At 35.4% G+C, this 17244-nt stretch overlaps 1 protein-coding gene across 10 annotated transcripts in view; it reads right to left on the bottom strand.

The window, feature by feature from the left end:
* COX10 (cytochrome c oxidase assembly factor heme A:farnesyltransferase COX10) overlaps positions 1-17244 on the bottom strand; it is a 111267-nt gene that overhangs the window by 72281 nt on the left and 21742 nt on the right. The gene's annotated exons all lie outside the window — the stretch shown is intronic.

A 17244-nucleotide genomic window follows, 5' to 3' on the forward strand; every position in this document is an offset into this window, starting at 1 on the left:
TATTCAGGATAGCTAGAAGGTTCTAACGATAAACTTCTCCATGAATTACAGGGCAAAAACAAAAAAATCTGATAACTAATTGGATCTGGAGTGAGATGTTATTAAAATGCTAATGCTACCCACCTATACCTCACCACCTCAGGATCAGTGGTTAGTGTAGTAGAAACCCTGGTCCAATGTTCCAATCTGGATGAGGCAAAACACGCTAGAGCTCAATCCAATCAAAACAGAATTAATATAAATTCAGAGGTCTACTGATTCCAGGACAGTACCATCTTTATCCTGCAACATGGAGATTCTCTTGAACTTATAGTTTAACAAGCATGAAAGCTGTGGCTAGAAGACCTTTAGTTCAGCTTCAACCACTTGTAAGCTTACCTGAAAAACAGAATCAACTAAGTACAGTCATTCATACTCTTGATATAATTTTATAATATGGGCTATTTTCCAAAACTCAACACTTTAGGTAGCAGAAAGCCCACTTGCTTCTACTACATCTTTCCATTACTTTGGGAGTTGCATTGGCCATCGGCATGTTTTTAAGTGCAATTTAAGGTGCTGATTATTAACTTTAAAACTGTGTAGAGACTGCTTTCTCCTGACAGATTCTGCCCACCTAATCAAGCCAACTAAAGATCACCTATTAATAGTGCACATTTAGCAGGAGGTGCAGTGGGAGTGGGCGAAAGGAAATTGTTGTCTGTAGCAGTCTTCTGTTTTTAGAACTGTCTGCTCCCTAAATCAAGGATTGCTTTACTATCATAGCCTTTTAGAAGTTGGTAAAAACCTGGATGGCCCAGAAAGTCTTCAGGGACTAACTGTGGATCCATTGGTATCTATGTCTATTATTAGTTTTAATGAGTAAACTAACTGTATTATTGATTATTGTTATTGTAAGCTGTTATTATTATTACTGGTATCCTGTCTAGAATCTATAAGGATTATAGTGGTACATGGATAAATGGCAACAATAAAGCCATTGAAGCAGCAAATAACTCAGTTCTACTCCAAATGATACTGCTGTAAAAGAAAAAAAAACTAGAATAATAAGAGCTGTTGTTCCATTTTTAGTGGAACAACTGCCACTGTTTGCTAGTGTTCATAATAAATGCTTCTATTTAGGATTCTTAAATGCTAGATATCCCTTTTGCATCAGATTCCAGTGGTGAAATCACAGGAACAGCAGAAGAATAATGTTGATTCTGCAAAGCTGAACTATATATAGTTGTAATCTATATCAAACTACACAAACACACACACACACACACACACACACACACACACACACACAAAACCCTAGGAAATTACAGCAGCTGACTACAATGCATCTATAATTTTTTTTAATATAAAACAGGGGTTCCTAACCACTGGGCCACGGCCTACTACTGGGCCGTGGCTTATTTGGAATTAGGCCACGTGAGTGGCTGGCCGAAGAGCACGTGTGTGAGCAATTCAATTTGCATGACCAGTGGACTGGCAAGTCCTTGCATGCATCAACCCGCTGCTTGCACAAGTCAAGATGTGCACGTGCATGCCAGCCCGTCATTCACACGGCCCAGATCCCCACTCGCTGGACTGTCAAATTGTAAAGGTTGGGGACTGCTGATATAAAGGATCTGAAATTGAATGTTTGACAAAATGGCAGCAAAGAAGATGTAATTGCTAAGGAAATCAGACAACTTGTATAATTCCATTATTAAAAAAATGATTGACATCATCACTGAGCTTTGATTTGTTTTTTAATATAATTCAAACTCTGTTATAGTTACATTAAACAGAACAGGTACATTGCTTAATGTGACATTTAACTGTTGCTCGTATTAACTTTGGTGCATATATTTGGACATTTTATTACACTATGCTTTCTTTATAAAAATGTCATTATTAGATTTTAGTAAGACTTATTTCATGCAAATGATAACATAATAGTAAACAATACAGTTGAAACAATTTTATGTGGGAGACACTTTTTCCCTGCATGTTCATAGTAATTGTGCATGCTCAGGAAAATACATGGTTAAGAAAGCATTAAGAGGTAGAAAGGGGATAGCGTACAAATAAATGTTTGAATGTATTCATATTAGGTTTACTAGGTACCTAGTTGAACAAAACCCATAAGGTTTCATAATTTTGTTCAAATCTTTTCTCAGTCAACAAAAACCTGTAAAAGTATATATATTGCTAGCCAGATGCTATCGGTAAAACTCAGGTGGAAAAAGTTTGTTGTTTTTAATTATATAATTAGTTTAGAAGTTTCATTCTCTTCTCCTTAAATGAGAATTCATATTCAGTATAGACTCTGGTATTGAGAAGTAATACTGGACTTTATGTGTAAGTCCTGTTTCAGAATAAATGAATGATTCTTTATACTTTTTGTTTTTATTTGTTCCAATTCTGTTGCTCTACGAAACATCAATCTTAGAAGGTACCATTGGTTCAAGAGCATAAACAAAGTACTCCTTTGTTTCCTCTTCCACCATAAACAAAATACAGATCAAAATGGAAAATCATGGATACATAAGAGGCTGCCTTTCCCAATCTGTTAAATGCTATAGAACTAGCAGAAAGAGTTTCCAGTACAGTCTTCCAGTTTACTCTTTGTAGATCATTATCCCTAATTATAGAGTACACTACTCTACTCCTACTTTTTTTTCATGATTGCCAAATATTTCCCTTCCTTTAATTTCATTTTTAAGTAAACAAGACATTCTTCTAACACTCAAGGGAACTAGCAGGGACAAAACAAATTTAGCCAAATTTACATTTAGCCAAATCCATGAAAACAAAATAACAACAGCAAAAGATTATCCAAACACTAAGTTTGTGAATAAATGTATGCTAAAGTGTACAAAAAACCTTCCTTAATGCAAGCCATGTTTCAGATTTTGAAAATCACTAAAAATTAGGGGGGATCAGAAGTTCTGCTTATAATAATCGTATTTCAGATTCAGAAAATGAGATTGATTAGACAATGTTTTACATGCAAGTAGAATTTATTTTAATTTTCACATTTTTCTCACATTTTGGCAAAAAATTGTTTTCAGTATCTGTTTGTTGCAGTGGAGAATAAAAATCCTAAACTTTTTTCCGTGTGGTTTTTTTGGGGGGTATAATTATATACACAGGAAGTCAACAGTCAGAATGTAACAATTAATTGTAATGCTCATGTATTAATGTTAAAGTCAGGTTTTGCCTGTCTTAAATATTAATACTTTGCATTAATATTTTTCTTGATAAGGATAAAATTGGCAGCTTTGTCTGGAAGATTATAGCTCTAGTTATATCACAAATTGAAATATAATAAAATCATTTATTAATGGTTAATCATTTAATCATTAATCATTTAAAATACAGTTATTTTCTGAATAAACTTTACTATTTAATATTATACATAAAAATCATTTACATAAGCAATCCACACACACACACACACAAATATATATATATATATATATATATATATATATATATATATATTTGTTTTCTTAAGTTTTCGTGGGTATCTATATGTATGGTATTCAGCTTTGTTGTGGTATTTCCCCTTGTCATTATAGTTGTGCTTTTAAAGTTGTAGCAACGTTTCAGACGAACACTATACAGAAGCCTGATGATGGCAGATGAGATTCTGCCGAAACGTTGCTACAACTTCTATACAGAAGCCTGATGATGGCAGATGAGATTCTGCCGAAACGTTGCTACAACTTCTATACAGAATGATGATGGCAGATGAGATTCTGCTGAAACGTTGCTACAACTTTAAAAGCACAACTACCATGACGTGGGAAAATACCCGAGCAAAGCCGAATGCCATACATGTAAGTACCCGCGAAAACTTAAGAAAACATTATATATATATATTAGAACTTAATATTTTGCTTTTTACCTGGTGATAGAAAAGAAACGTTGATGCTCTAAAGGGTACTATGCACAATGTTAGGGAGATGTGTGTGTTAGTATGTTAAAGATGGAAACTTAAATCAATCCACAAAAACGTAAAAGTTTAACTGCTAACATTTTAGCAGCTGTTATTCAATACATTTACTGTTTTGCCCAGATAAAAAGACAACACACTTTTATTTCTCTGAATACCACAAACTGGTATACCAGTTGGAAAACACCTATTTAACCATTTTAATGGATAAAATATGTGACAAGAATCAAATAGACAATTTACCTTGAAGATATAGCATGACACATCTGGTAATGAATAATGTGGTTTACCAAAAGGCTGCTAAGAAGTAAGCATGATATTATCAATAACTTTCACAGCTGCAATTAATTTTCAGTTGGTTTTATCTGTTCCCCCAGCTAGCATACAATTTCACCTTGCCTTGCACGTTACTGTAATTTAGTTGAATCCACATATGAAAAAGACCAATCACTGTCCAAGAAAGAATATAACTTAGCAACTTTATTCTTTTCCTTAACCAGGGAAAATGCAGAATATTTAAATATTTACAATCATCAATAAGCTTTCAAAAGAGAGGGAGAGAGAGAGAGAGAGGGAAAGAGACCATACTGTATTTTCAAGAAGTAGCTTTTATTCCTCATGTGTAATTACAGCTGTGAGTTCTAGTCCTGCCTTAGAGATGAAAGCCGGCTAAGTAACTTTGGGCCAGTCCCCACAATCCCCTCAGCCTTTTCTCAGTCCAATCCACCTCAGAGAATTGATGTGGGAAAAATAGGAGGATGGAGAATAAATAAAGCAGGAAACAAATAAATAAATAAAACAATTATAGTTCCATACTGAATTATTCTTGGTGGCTATGATTTAAGGTTACTTTTTCAAAAGGACTCTCTAAGACTCAGTTCAATACTGAACAGAAATATTTGCGAATGTATTTCTATTGAATCCTAATGCAGAAAATGTACTGAACTCTAAAATACTCATTTAACCCCAAAGTCCAACCTGTCTTTAAGGAATGCTTATAAAGCAGATAGTAACCTTAGGCTACTTTACTTTGTAGCAAGACATCAATGGCATGTAGAAATGTATTCCTTTGATCATCTTGCTGCTTCAAAAAAAATCCAGAATATGTCACCTTTGTATGAAAATTTACACCAAGAAAAATGCTACAAAACTGGATTCCACTTATGTCTATATTCCCTCATTAAAATGAAATCCTTTGATATTTTCAAAAATAAATAAAGCCTTGTTAGGCAGATACCACTTAATCCCAACTTATCTGTTTTATTAAAGCATACAAAATTACCTAAAAGGTCGAAAGCGACTATCACAAATGATCGTGCAAACCCAAGAGATGTTGGGGATTTCCCAGATGTTAATTTCTCCTCCTTTTCTCTCCTGCAGCCTAAAAACTAGAATTTTAGAGACGTTTTAAAAGCTCTCGAGTGAAATATTACAAAATTACACTACAGTTACGGCTGCTACATTTTTTGTTTTCTGTTACTGAGACAGCATTCCATTCTAAAACCACTAACCCTTAATAAGTTTGGAAGAAACACAGCTATTTCCTAACCACTTAAAGAACAAGAGGGTGTGACTGTCTGTGGGGAAGGATGACTGAATTTTGAAGTTCAGTCATTAGTTCTATTAAGATACGAAGCAGACAGTCTAAGAATGGCACAAGATGTAAATGAACATAGGAATAAAATAGCTTAATTTGACAGCAGTTTGACAACTGTAAAAAGAAAACTGACTTCAGACAATTGTCTAGAAATGAAATTATTAAACCAAAGAAATTCCCATGGAAATATATAATATCTACTAATTTTCACATGAAAATAGATAAATGTAGACTGGAGTTTTTATTGTCTTTGAAGTTGGTAAGGTTAAAGTAATTAAGAAACACAAACAGCTGCAAAGTGCTGTGTTTTATTTTTTGAGATTATAGCATTTTGGAAAATAAAACCTCATTTCTGACAGATAGCAAATAACTGTAAAAAAATAATCATTTGTGACTTGTAATAGGAAATTACAAGTTTTCAGGAAATGTTTATAAGCATAGAAATTAGGCAACAAGAACCAACTATTTAGCCTATCACTTCTAAAGTTTTAAATAGATAATAGTTTTAAAAAAGGCTGTGAAGGCTTGGATGGTGGACAGCAGACTTGGCAAGACCGAATGGCTTTGTGTGCACAGAGTTTCAAGATCTGGGAGTTTAACTAACTTAGTTCTGGATAGAGTTGTGCTACTCCAGACAAACCTGGTCTGCAACTTGGGGGTTCTCTTGGACTCCCAAGAACAGGTGTCAGTTGCAGCTAGGAGAACCTTCGCACAACTTTGCCTTATGTGCTGGTTGCAGTCTTTCCTGAACTGGGAGTCCCTGTGCTCAATCATTCAAGCTTTGGTCTTCTCATGCCTGGGTATATTGCAATGCACTCTATGTGGGGCTACTCTGAAAGGGCATTTGGAAACTTCAACTGGGGCAGAGTGAGTCCTTGTGGTCCCTAGGGCGACCCATGCTACATCACTGCTGCACAAGCTGCACTGGCTACCGATTTCCTTCTGGGTGCAATTCAAGGTGCTAGTTATTACCTTTAAAGCATGGCATACCACGTTACTTCAGGAAGCTAATCATCCCATTGACATTCACTTCCCCTACCCACTCCAGCTGTTTATGGCTGTTTGCGGTACTTCTTGGTCACATGATCACTATTTATGATTGTGGGGTGGTTTTTTTTTTTTGCTGAAAATCAGTGTTTATTTCCCATTTCCAGCAAAGGTGCCAATTGTGGATAAAGGTAACAACCACAGCAAAGTGGTTAATGACATAAGTGATCACTGCAAAAAAACAAAAAGTTGTATAATTGGGTGGTCATATGAGTGTCTTGATTTATGACCATCATGACATACGATAGAAATTCTGGGTCCAATTACAGCTGTAAGTCGAGGACTACCTGTACTATAAAACCAATTAAAACAATTTAATTTGGAAGTTTGGCTCGTGACTCATGATTTAAATGGAGGTAGCTGCCGGAATCCTGACATAACTTGTGAGAGGATCACAATCGGGAAGTTTATGATTCAGCCGCCAAAGGGGCTCCCTGCTGTCAGGATATCCCCAGTTCTGAAGAAAATACATATTTTAAGAGCATTCTGAAAGGCTATAGGAATTGGGGTTAACCTCACCTCAGGGCTGATGATGTTCAAACAGGTAGGTGCTGTGGCAGAAATGGCTCATCTCCTAGGTTCCATCAGATGGAATTCTTTAGCAGGAAGGACTTACAGCATGTTTACAGTTTGATTTAAACACTAAAATGTCACCCATCATTCACTGAGTAGGGGGAGTGAATTTCAAAGCTGTGGGATTTGACTTTAGCTTTGAATTTGCTATTGGAATAAAAGGAATAGCCCAAAGTGCCAAGAACAAACATCCTTTATTGGCTGTATCTGTTAATAATGTAGAGAAGTGAGTACAACACCACAGTGCCAAAAAAGTCAGAATTAAACTTTATAAAGACATAGCTCTAAATAATAGGCTGTGCAGGAATCTGTAGTGCATAGAAAAACAAAAGAAAAGAGGAAGATTTAAAATCACTCAGACTACAGTATTGGGAAATAGTAAAAATAGAAAATGGAAAAACTGTACGTAAAGGAACACAATAATAAAGGATAATATTTGTAGATCAGGGTTGATATGACAGGTCCTTGGTGGTCTCTGAGCTTGCTTATTTTCTTGCAGATGTTTCATTACCCAAACTAAGCCTCATCATCAGTGCCAGTACTACCACTGATGACATTACCTAATTTCTCTGCAAGAAAACAAGCAATCTGAGAGAGCACCAAGGACCCCCTCATATCACAATAATCACATGAAGCAATCAATAGAACTTTGTTAAATCAAATATTAAGGGTCCAGCAAATATGGCAAGATTAAAATGGCAGTGAGTAAACATAAAGACTGAAGGAGCCATGTGTTATCCACCTACACGCACAATTTACAGGCAACCAAGATAGTAGCAATTTCATGGTCCTGGAGCAGACAAGAAAATCATTAAAGAGGTAAGGGAAGAGCCAGGACAATCTGTGTGAAACACTAAACACTAAATTGTATACTTCTCCCTTATGCTCTGTTTATTAGGGCTTTACTAACAATTCAGAGGAGACACCTGGAGGCCTTTTCTCAGTCTTTTGAGCATATGTGCTTCACTACAGCATAAATCCCAGGAGAAATGCCTTCTGGTGATAGACTTTGATTGATTATGTGGTATCAAGTCAATGTCTACTCTTTTTTAAAAAAATAAACTTTATTAAGATTAAAAAGAAAAATATGTACAATACATAGAATACAACATTTCATTACAAACGAAATCAGCATACAATTACATAACAAATAAACATAAAAATAAAATGTATATGTTTCTAACTAACTAAGATGGTGTGATCTTTTATTGAAAACAATTTTACTAATATTCAGTTCATTTTTGGTAAACACACTTAATCTAACCACTTCATTTTTCAAATTCTTATCTTTTAATTCCCTAGTTTTTATCTTTTATCCACTTATACCATTTTTCACAAGCTATATTATATCTTGAGTCTTCCTTATCCCTAAGTTTTTGTGGAAGTAGGTCCATTTCAGTGCAGTTAAGAACTTTCTGAATAATCAAATTATTTGTCGGCATTTGGTCACCCTTCCAGCATTGTGCCACCGCAATTCTTTCTGCCGTAATTATATGGAGAATTAAATATTTTGGTTTTTTTGCGTAGTCCCCTTTTAACATTCCCAACAAAAATATTTCGGTCTTAAGTTCTAGTTGGATATTTGTAATTTCTTTTATCCAAATTCTAATTTTTGTCCAGTATTTTTTACTTTTTGGGCAAAGCCACCAATGTAGAAGAAGGTACCTCTTGCTTGCTTACATTTCCAGCAAATCGGACTTAAGTTTGGGTACACATTCGCTAATCTTGAGGGTGTCAGGTACCACTGGTAACACATTTTATATTGATTTTCTTTATAGACGGGCAATTTTGTTATTTTGTAATTTTGTTTCAAAACTTTTTTCCAGTCTTCCAGATTAATGTTGTGCCCTACATTCCTTTCCCATGCAATCATTGGGACTTTAACTAATTCTTCCACCATTTCAAATTCTAATGGATAATTATACATTTTAGAAATTAATTTTTCATCCGTTCCGTCTAATATTTTATCTAATTGGTTTGGTTTTCCCTCAATTCCAAATTCTTCTATGTCTTTTTTGTACCTCGTCTTAAGTTGCTTATAAGACCACCACTCTATTTTCATCCCTTGCTCTCTAAGTTCTTGGTTTGTCTTTAATCCTCCTTGAGAATTTAAGACATCGTAATATCTAATCTTTCTTCCTGTTTCTAAAGCATTGGGGTGGATCACTGCCTCCATGACGGATACCCACCCTGGAATCTTCATATAATGTTTATGTTTAATCTCTTTCCACAGTTTCAATAGTGAGCTTCTGATTACATGCCTATTAAAGTGTGTATAACTCTTATTTCCAGGGTTCCACATGAAGGCATGCCACCCCGCCTCCAGATCATGCCCTTCTGGGGTTAAAATTCTTTTATTTTTCAGGTTGGCCCATTCTTTAATCCTTGTTAGGACTGCTGCTTTATAATATAGTTCCCAGGCGGGGAGTCCAAATCCACCTCTGCATCTATTATCTTGTAATGAGCTTAGTTTTATTCTTACTTTTTTCCCTAACTAAATAAATTTCATAGTAATTTTATTTAATTCATTAAAAAAATTGTCTAATTTAATAGGAATAGTTTGAAAGAGAAATAGTATTCCTGGCAAGAAGTTCATTTTAATGGTTACAACTCTCCCTAGCATAAGTCAATGTCTACTCTTGGTGGCCCCATAGATTTGCTCCATGATGATCTGTTCCTAAGCTGGTCATAGACATTCATGATCAGAAAACCAGGAAAGGGTTTTAAACATCTCAAAGAAAAGTGATGCCTTGAAAGAGCTCTTTGCTTGCATTGCAAAGTACTCAATTGAACAGTTTGTCCAGCATTACTGTTTATACACATAAATTTGATTCTAACTCTTTCTAGAGCATGAACATATATTTTAGGTAATTTAGCAGAAGCAATAGCAATTACAACATCAATCCTATTCACAATCTTAGTCTTATTTATGCTGTGTTTTGTGTTTATTTTGGAACTTAACATTCACTTGTCAATGAAAATGTTCAATGAAGGATAAAGGGCAGAAAATTCTTCATCAGAAATTCTAATGACATTCATGAAAATTAAATACCCTACAGGAAATACTTTGTTTTTGAGACATGTACTACTACTGGGAACTTTATAGTCTTACCCATAAAGAAACTTAAATTGCTTGCAATGAGAAAAACTTCAATGTCAGAGAGGAGACAGCCAGGATTAACCAGGCTGCTCTCTTTTTATCATACTTTAACTGCCTAAAATTTTGTAGACGTTAGGATGCAAACATCCAGAGCATCAGGCTGTACCTGTCACAAAGTGACAAGTTAAAGAGGGCAGATGTTAAGTTTGTGTTTAACTTTCCCCCCCAGTTATTAGCTCAATCAGCTTGCCAAAAGTATTTCTCAAATATTTTTGCAAAAGGGAGCACTTCCAAGAAACTGTTTTGTCTCCTGCACTATGTAATAAAAAGAGGATTTTCTTTCTGACCTACTAATGTACCTTGTAAAAGATTATTAGAATACACATGCACACCTGCTAAAGTTTTGAAACTAAAGAACTTAAATAAAGAGATCAGTTTTAGAGGGTAGAATTTGATTGCAATTGAGGAGAAAACAGTGTTGAATTGGGTTGCTAGGTGTCTTTCTGATAAAATATATTTTATATATAACAATAAAGAAGCTGATTTACAGAAATATTTTTTTCTTAGTGACATTTCATGAAAGTAAACATTCATTTATTTGCATGTATACAGAACAGACAAACAGTGAAAACTGTTATGTACTTGTAAATTGTACACGACTTGGTGTTAAAACTATGCATAAAATAGTGTAATACTAGATTCCCATTATTAGAAAATGTTGCACTATTTCAGACAATGTTTATTTCCTACTCTTTCCTTATGATAGTGACCAAGTGGTATTGATCCTGTAAATTGGGGTTACTTTTGCACCAAACTTGTTTGTTTGCTGAAAGTGGATGGATTTGTTCTATGACTTGATGTTGCTTCAAACAAGAATTAGTCAGGCAAGTAAGGCATTACATTAGCAGTGATAAAAATGATAGCACCATGGAAATTATGTTTTTGTGATAAACAACAAAAACTGCTCTTTTAAGCCTGGGAAAAGACCAGAAAAATTTGGCCAGTGTTTTTGTGTTCAGGGTATTCACTATGATACATACTATCAGCCCTTATAGGTAGGCCTGGGCAAGGACTATTGGAACTCTATTCTTAAAAGTTAGAATAATGTACCTGTACTTTGCACTTGTTAATAACAGGCAAAATTATTGATTTATATCTATCCTGATACCTATTTCTCCCATGCAGTGGAATGTGTTATTGTAAAGAGATCACTGTAATTAAAACACACGTGTAAAATTATTGGTGGGTATTTTTCTTATAAAATTGTTAACCAATTTATTTCAATTTTTATGATTTTATAAACTCATAAGACTTAGGAGAGAGGGAGGGAGGGAGGGAGAGATTAAATCGGACCAACATATATGTTTCATGCTTACTAATACTAGACTCCTGGCACAATGTTACACAGAGAATGAAATAAATTTTATTCACAATCTAGACGCTTGCAAGGAGAGTTCTTAAAATGAAATAATAATCCCCAGAAGAAAGGACAATACGATTTTAGTTTTTTTCCTTCTCCCACAGAAAAAGAAAAAGTAGTAGAAAGGGGCTTCAGAGAAAGCAACAAAGAATTATTTATACTTTCACTGAAAATCTTTCTAGGTTCAAAGTGTAATGTTCCCAGAAGCAACACTCTGGACCTATATCAGGTGTTAATGGTGAGTACCACATTGAATGGTAAAAGAAATATAGAAATATAGTTCCATGTTATATTAATTTAAAAAGTAAGCTATTTTTTTCATACATTTAATATTAAATTTTAATGTTTGTGCCATACAACATATTTTCTTAATTTAAAACAATAAAGATACAGCCTACAGAATGAAACCTAATAATTCTTGTGTTTTAAGAGCCTAGTATATTTTGGAATGCAAGGCCACTGTAGATTACATGGGCAGATTAATGTTATTAACTATTAAACTCCCTTTGTCTGATGTTATCTCTACATTTCATCGCTGCTGCTCTTTAATATGTCTTTGTTCTTCCAGCCATCAGAGTTTACAGGAAAAATCTGGAGTGCATCTGAAAAGGAACACTTCAACTGAAGTTTTCCTGATGATCCATCATAACGGTAAATTGTTTCCCTCTCTCCACACTCCCACTTTAAAAAGGTTAGTTAAATGATAGCACACTGCAGTTACCATAGCCTCTAAAAACATCTGGAGAGAATATAGATTGCATTCTATATTAGCAGAACTAATATAGAATGCAATTCATGCACACATACATGCACAAACCACTAAACCCAAGAGTCAATGTGCAACCTCTGGTAGTTGCTGCTTAATTTAAAATCAATTTGTAATATGGTTTGCCCAGTCCATAATTGTGAATCAGTGGGCCAACCAGATATGAATTACTGAAACTTGGCTGGGAATTGGGTGGGACTCAGAGAGAGATATGCCCAACTTTTTTTTAACATAACACCAGCTGTGATTGTGGGGCAGTAATGGTACATTACAGATAGTCTGATATGAAACTCTTTTTATGAAGTCGGCCTGAAGGAACAGATGAGATTGCTGCTTCACACTGAGCTGTGATGGTGCAAAACTGTTAGAATGTAGAACTGTTTGCTCTTCCTTTTCTATCCTTTCTATAATGATTATATTACACAATTTCTTTGATTTTAGTGTAACCCTGGTCCCGCGATGAATTGTCCTGAGGCGAGTTGGCCATGGCTAGTTGTCCTGTGGCAAGTTGGCTGACGCAAGTTAGCTGTAGCAAGTTAGCCGTGGCAAATTGTCATAAATCACTTCCTGCATAGGTAGTTTCCTCTCTAAGAAGCTTGTCATTATAAATGCATTGGCACTAAAATTCCCAGACTTGTTTCAGGGGATCTTCAATTTGCCTTCCCTGGGCCCTTGATCACAAGCTACTTTGGAGTCCCATATCCATTATAGACTTGATCTATTGATGCCCTGACCTCTGCAAAAGCCACATAGTAAATCTGGGTTTTGGTATCAGGGCAGTAATAACATACTCTGACATTGTGGGGTGAGATTTATCTTAATCCCTTATTCCAAACAAATCATGGTCCCTGCTACGAAGGGAGGAAGGACCTACTTAACTGATCTATTCTGTTCTTGATATGATCTTATTCTATTATCTGGGAGGAATCTGAATTGATTTGTAAAGGTGATAAGGTTCTTGGGCCTTTAAGTACAGTACATTAGATCCCCCTCCTACCTGGCTGGCTAAAGCCTCCTGGAAGATGACATATAGCTGGATCCTGCTAATTCAGCCACTGCTGAATCTTACTGAACTGAACAGTTTTCATTTGATTTCTAAGCTTTCCTTTTAGGTAGGGTAGTGGACTTGCAGTTTCTAGATTATCTAGATTCTTTTCAATCAAATTCAAGGCCAGGCTATAGTACCAAATGGCACTCATGATGCATGTGTATGAACTCTGGCAATCTCAGGATGGAAACTCTACATGTATCCTTGACCTCTCAGCAGTTTTCAGTATCATTCATTACAGTACCCTTCTGGACTGCCTTAAGGAATTGGTGATACTGTTCTAGTTTCAGATCTCTGCACTCTGGGATCTCCACCTTCAAAATTCCACTTCCTCCTCACTCCTATTTAACATCTACATGAAGCTGCTGAATAGGGTCCTTTATTGACACAGGCTTAAATGCCTTCACATACTAATGCACTTGTCTATATTCTGCCCTTCATTATCCAAGTGATGCCATCACTTTTTTCCAATTCTGGAGGCTATAAATGTCTGGATGGGGAAGAACAAGCTTCAACTCAACTTTAGCAAGACTGAATGGTATGGGTTTTAAGGGAGTTCCTTCTGGATTTGCAGTTCTGCTCAAGAGCAAATGGCAAGCATAGAGAATAGGTCCTTTGCACTAATTCATCTTACATGGCTATGTACAGTAAGTCTGTGTCATTTTTTGGGAACAGGAAATTCTGCTCACAGTCACTAAGTTGCATCCCACCTTGATTATTGTAATGTACTCTACTCATGACCTTCTTTAAAGAACATCCAGAAACTGCAGTTATTCTAGAATGCAGTTGTGTGAGCAGCTTTGGGTGCACCATGCTATGCCTAACTAATATAGCATATTGCTTCACACATTCCATTGGCTCCCAGTGGGCTTCCAGATCTAAATTAAGGTGCTAGAACCAGGTTATTTCTGGGACCATTTCTCTGCAGTTCTGGCTATCTCACCAGATATCTCCAGGTTGTCTTGTAAAGCAATATTATTTAGCAGGATCTAAGAAGCATACTGGCTTTGTCTCTGTGCCTTCTCTTCCTACTCTCATGTAGCACCTGCTTTATGGAATGCATCTTCCCTTCATTTTCTTAAAAAGAAATCTATCAGAATTTGTTAGAAGAGACTTTGTAATGAAAACAAATGTACATCTACTTTTCTGCGAGTTTTTTTTTAAACAAATGAAATGAGTTCTTAAACAATACATTTTAGCTTAGAAACATTCCCAGTGAATTGAGTTACATCACAGAAATTGTATGGCAAATTGTTTCCTTGGCGTTCAGATTTCTACTATTAAATACGCAGAACTTTCACCAAAGTTGAAAATTGTTTTTTAAAGAAAAAAAATACAGCTGAGAGAATACAAAATTATGAGATTGCAAGCAACCTGAACATTGCTCCACTCAAGTGATCTGAAATCACACAAGTAAATAAAAGTAGTATCAGAAAGATATCTTCTTTACTTTATTACATTTATTATTTTGTTAGTTTAAAAGCCATTTAATTTGGCATATAAAATAAACCCAGAGACCAAATATTAGAAAAGCCTCCCACCCATCACTTGTGTGCTCCATGGGTATCTGTAGCATGCTTATAACTCAAGATGTCTTCCTAACATCACTCACTAATTTATTACATTCTACCGAAGATACTTTATCAAGTTTCAGTCACAGGTCAAATAATTCATGCTTTGGAAAGATGATCTCTGCTTTTAAAATTTATTCTATTTATGAAGGTTGGGTCTCTAAGTGCTTGTCATTTTTACTGCTTATGGTTGAGCCATTCTTCCTCAATACTGAATATTTCTTCATGCTCACTTGATCTTGTGGAGTTCCAGTTATGAATTATACGACTCATAAGTTATGAGTCTCAAAGTAACCACTGATGAAGCCTGCCAAGCAGTTAAATATCAAAGCAAAATATATCAGAACTTTTTTGAGAACAGAGATAGATTCCAGCATTGCACTTCCCAGATATTTATTACATATTATAAATTACATCATCGGCTGCCTCCTACATCAACAGTCTTGTACTCCAGAACTTAAACATCAGTTTTTTTAATAACCACAACTTGGGAATTTTTTGATCATCAGAGACAGATGAAAGGAAGAGCTGCCTGCTGTGGGCCCTCAGCTCAGTCAAAACAAAAAGAAACTTCAGAGAAAACCAGAGATGCATCGGGTATTAATCTTAAATGAAATACACAGAAGTAACACGTATTGACTCCCCATTCTCTATTCATTCAAAAATATTACGAGGCTACTAGTCTTGCTTTTTAATGTATTTCATCCAAGGATCACAACGTATTGCATGTAACTTGAAAGGTTTATCCAGATTAAATTGAGACATTCTCACATGATCAAATTTCATTTTTACTCCTGGGGAATACAAAACTTTCTTTTTCGAGAAAGCGTAATGCAGGTTGTAATGCTTTATGAAGTCTTCTCATCATGTTCTAACCAAAAGACAACGAGTTGATCTTCTTCCTCTCAATTTATGAAATATGGGTAGTTACTTAGGCTGTATCAGTCAATACAATCTAATAAAGATCATTACGAATTTGCTTACTTTTTAGTTTTCTTGCTTTTGATTTTTCTAACTGATTTAGATGAATAAATGATATGATGGGTGACCAAGCGCCAGCAGTAAGATGGCTTCCTTTTGGCATTATGGACTTCAATTGGAGAAGTCTAAGACTGACTTGATCCAGGAAGAGAATCCAAGATTAACAGAAATTAAGAGATTAGGCTAATTAAATAGAAAATGAAAATTGAATTGACCATCGATATTGGAATTAACCACATATTTATTTATTAACTGAAGTTAAAAATTGGAAAGTATGGAAAATAATAGCAATAAAATGTATCAAAAAGGAGAGAAGAAATCAATACTGGATATTGTTAAAATTAAACACCTAAGAATCTTTAGCAAATAGAATTTTCTCCTGAACAAATAGGAAAAAAATTGAAATCTGAAAGCTTCCCCATTGATCAAATTCCAAAGTCAGGCACCAGAAAGTGAAACAAAACTGAATTTCTGTTTATCACTGATCTTTCCTCTTTCTTTTTTACTCCCATCTCACTGCAATGGGATTGGCCTCTCCACATGCGCCAGCAGTAGGGGGCATGCTGCAGATCCCGTCAGTCAAGGAATTTTGGCTAGCGGGGTCTAGGAGAAGAGCCTTTTCTGCTATGGCTCTTGCACTCTGGAACATCATATATTTTGAGGTGATCTGCCCCCATCCTCTTCACCTTCTGAAAGGTCTTTAAAACTTTTGGTTCTGCTAATTGGCCCAGGACATGCCACTGTAGAAGTGGTTAGTGGATTAAACAGAAGATCCCACCTCCAACCCATCATATATTGCCCCCTACTTTGGCCAATTCTCTGTTAATTTTAGAGTTATATTTATTGTTTTAATGTTATATAATGTTATTATGTTGTTTTACCATGTAAGCCACCCAGACCGTGACAGTCTGGACGACAGTGCACCAGTCTCAATGAGAGTGAGATTGGTGCATATAAATTTAATAAATAAATTATTTATTGGGGGAGAGAGAGGAGATTAGAATAAGGTCTTAGAGGGAGCACCTGATAAGATTCATATATTCATAAAGGAGGGCTTTTGAATGTAAAATTACTGAGGCAGCACTCCACATTTTTAAAATTATACCTCATCTCTTGCTACAGATATTGCATATTGGAAGCAATGGAGCCAAGGAAGCTTCTCTATGACAAGCTTGCAGGTTTAACTGCTACCTAGTTGAGGCCCTCAAGA

This window comes from Pseudonaja textilis, chromosome 2 (genome assembly GCF_049901715.1).
Source record: "Pseudonaja textilis isolate UNSWEBS1 chromosome 2, rPseTex1.2, whole genome shotgun sequence".
In the NCBI taxonomy this organism is placed as follows: Eukaryota; Metazoa; Chordata; class Lepidosauria; order Squamata; family Elapidae; genus Pseudonaja; species Pseudonaja textilis.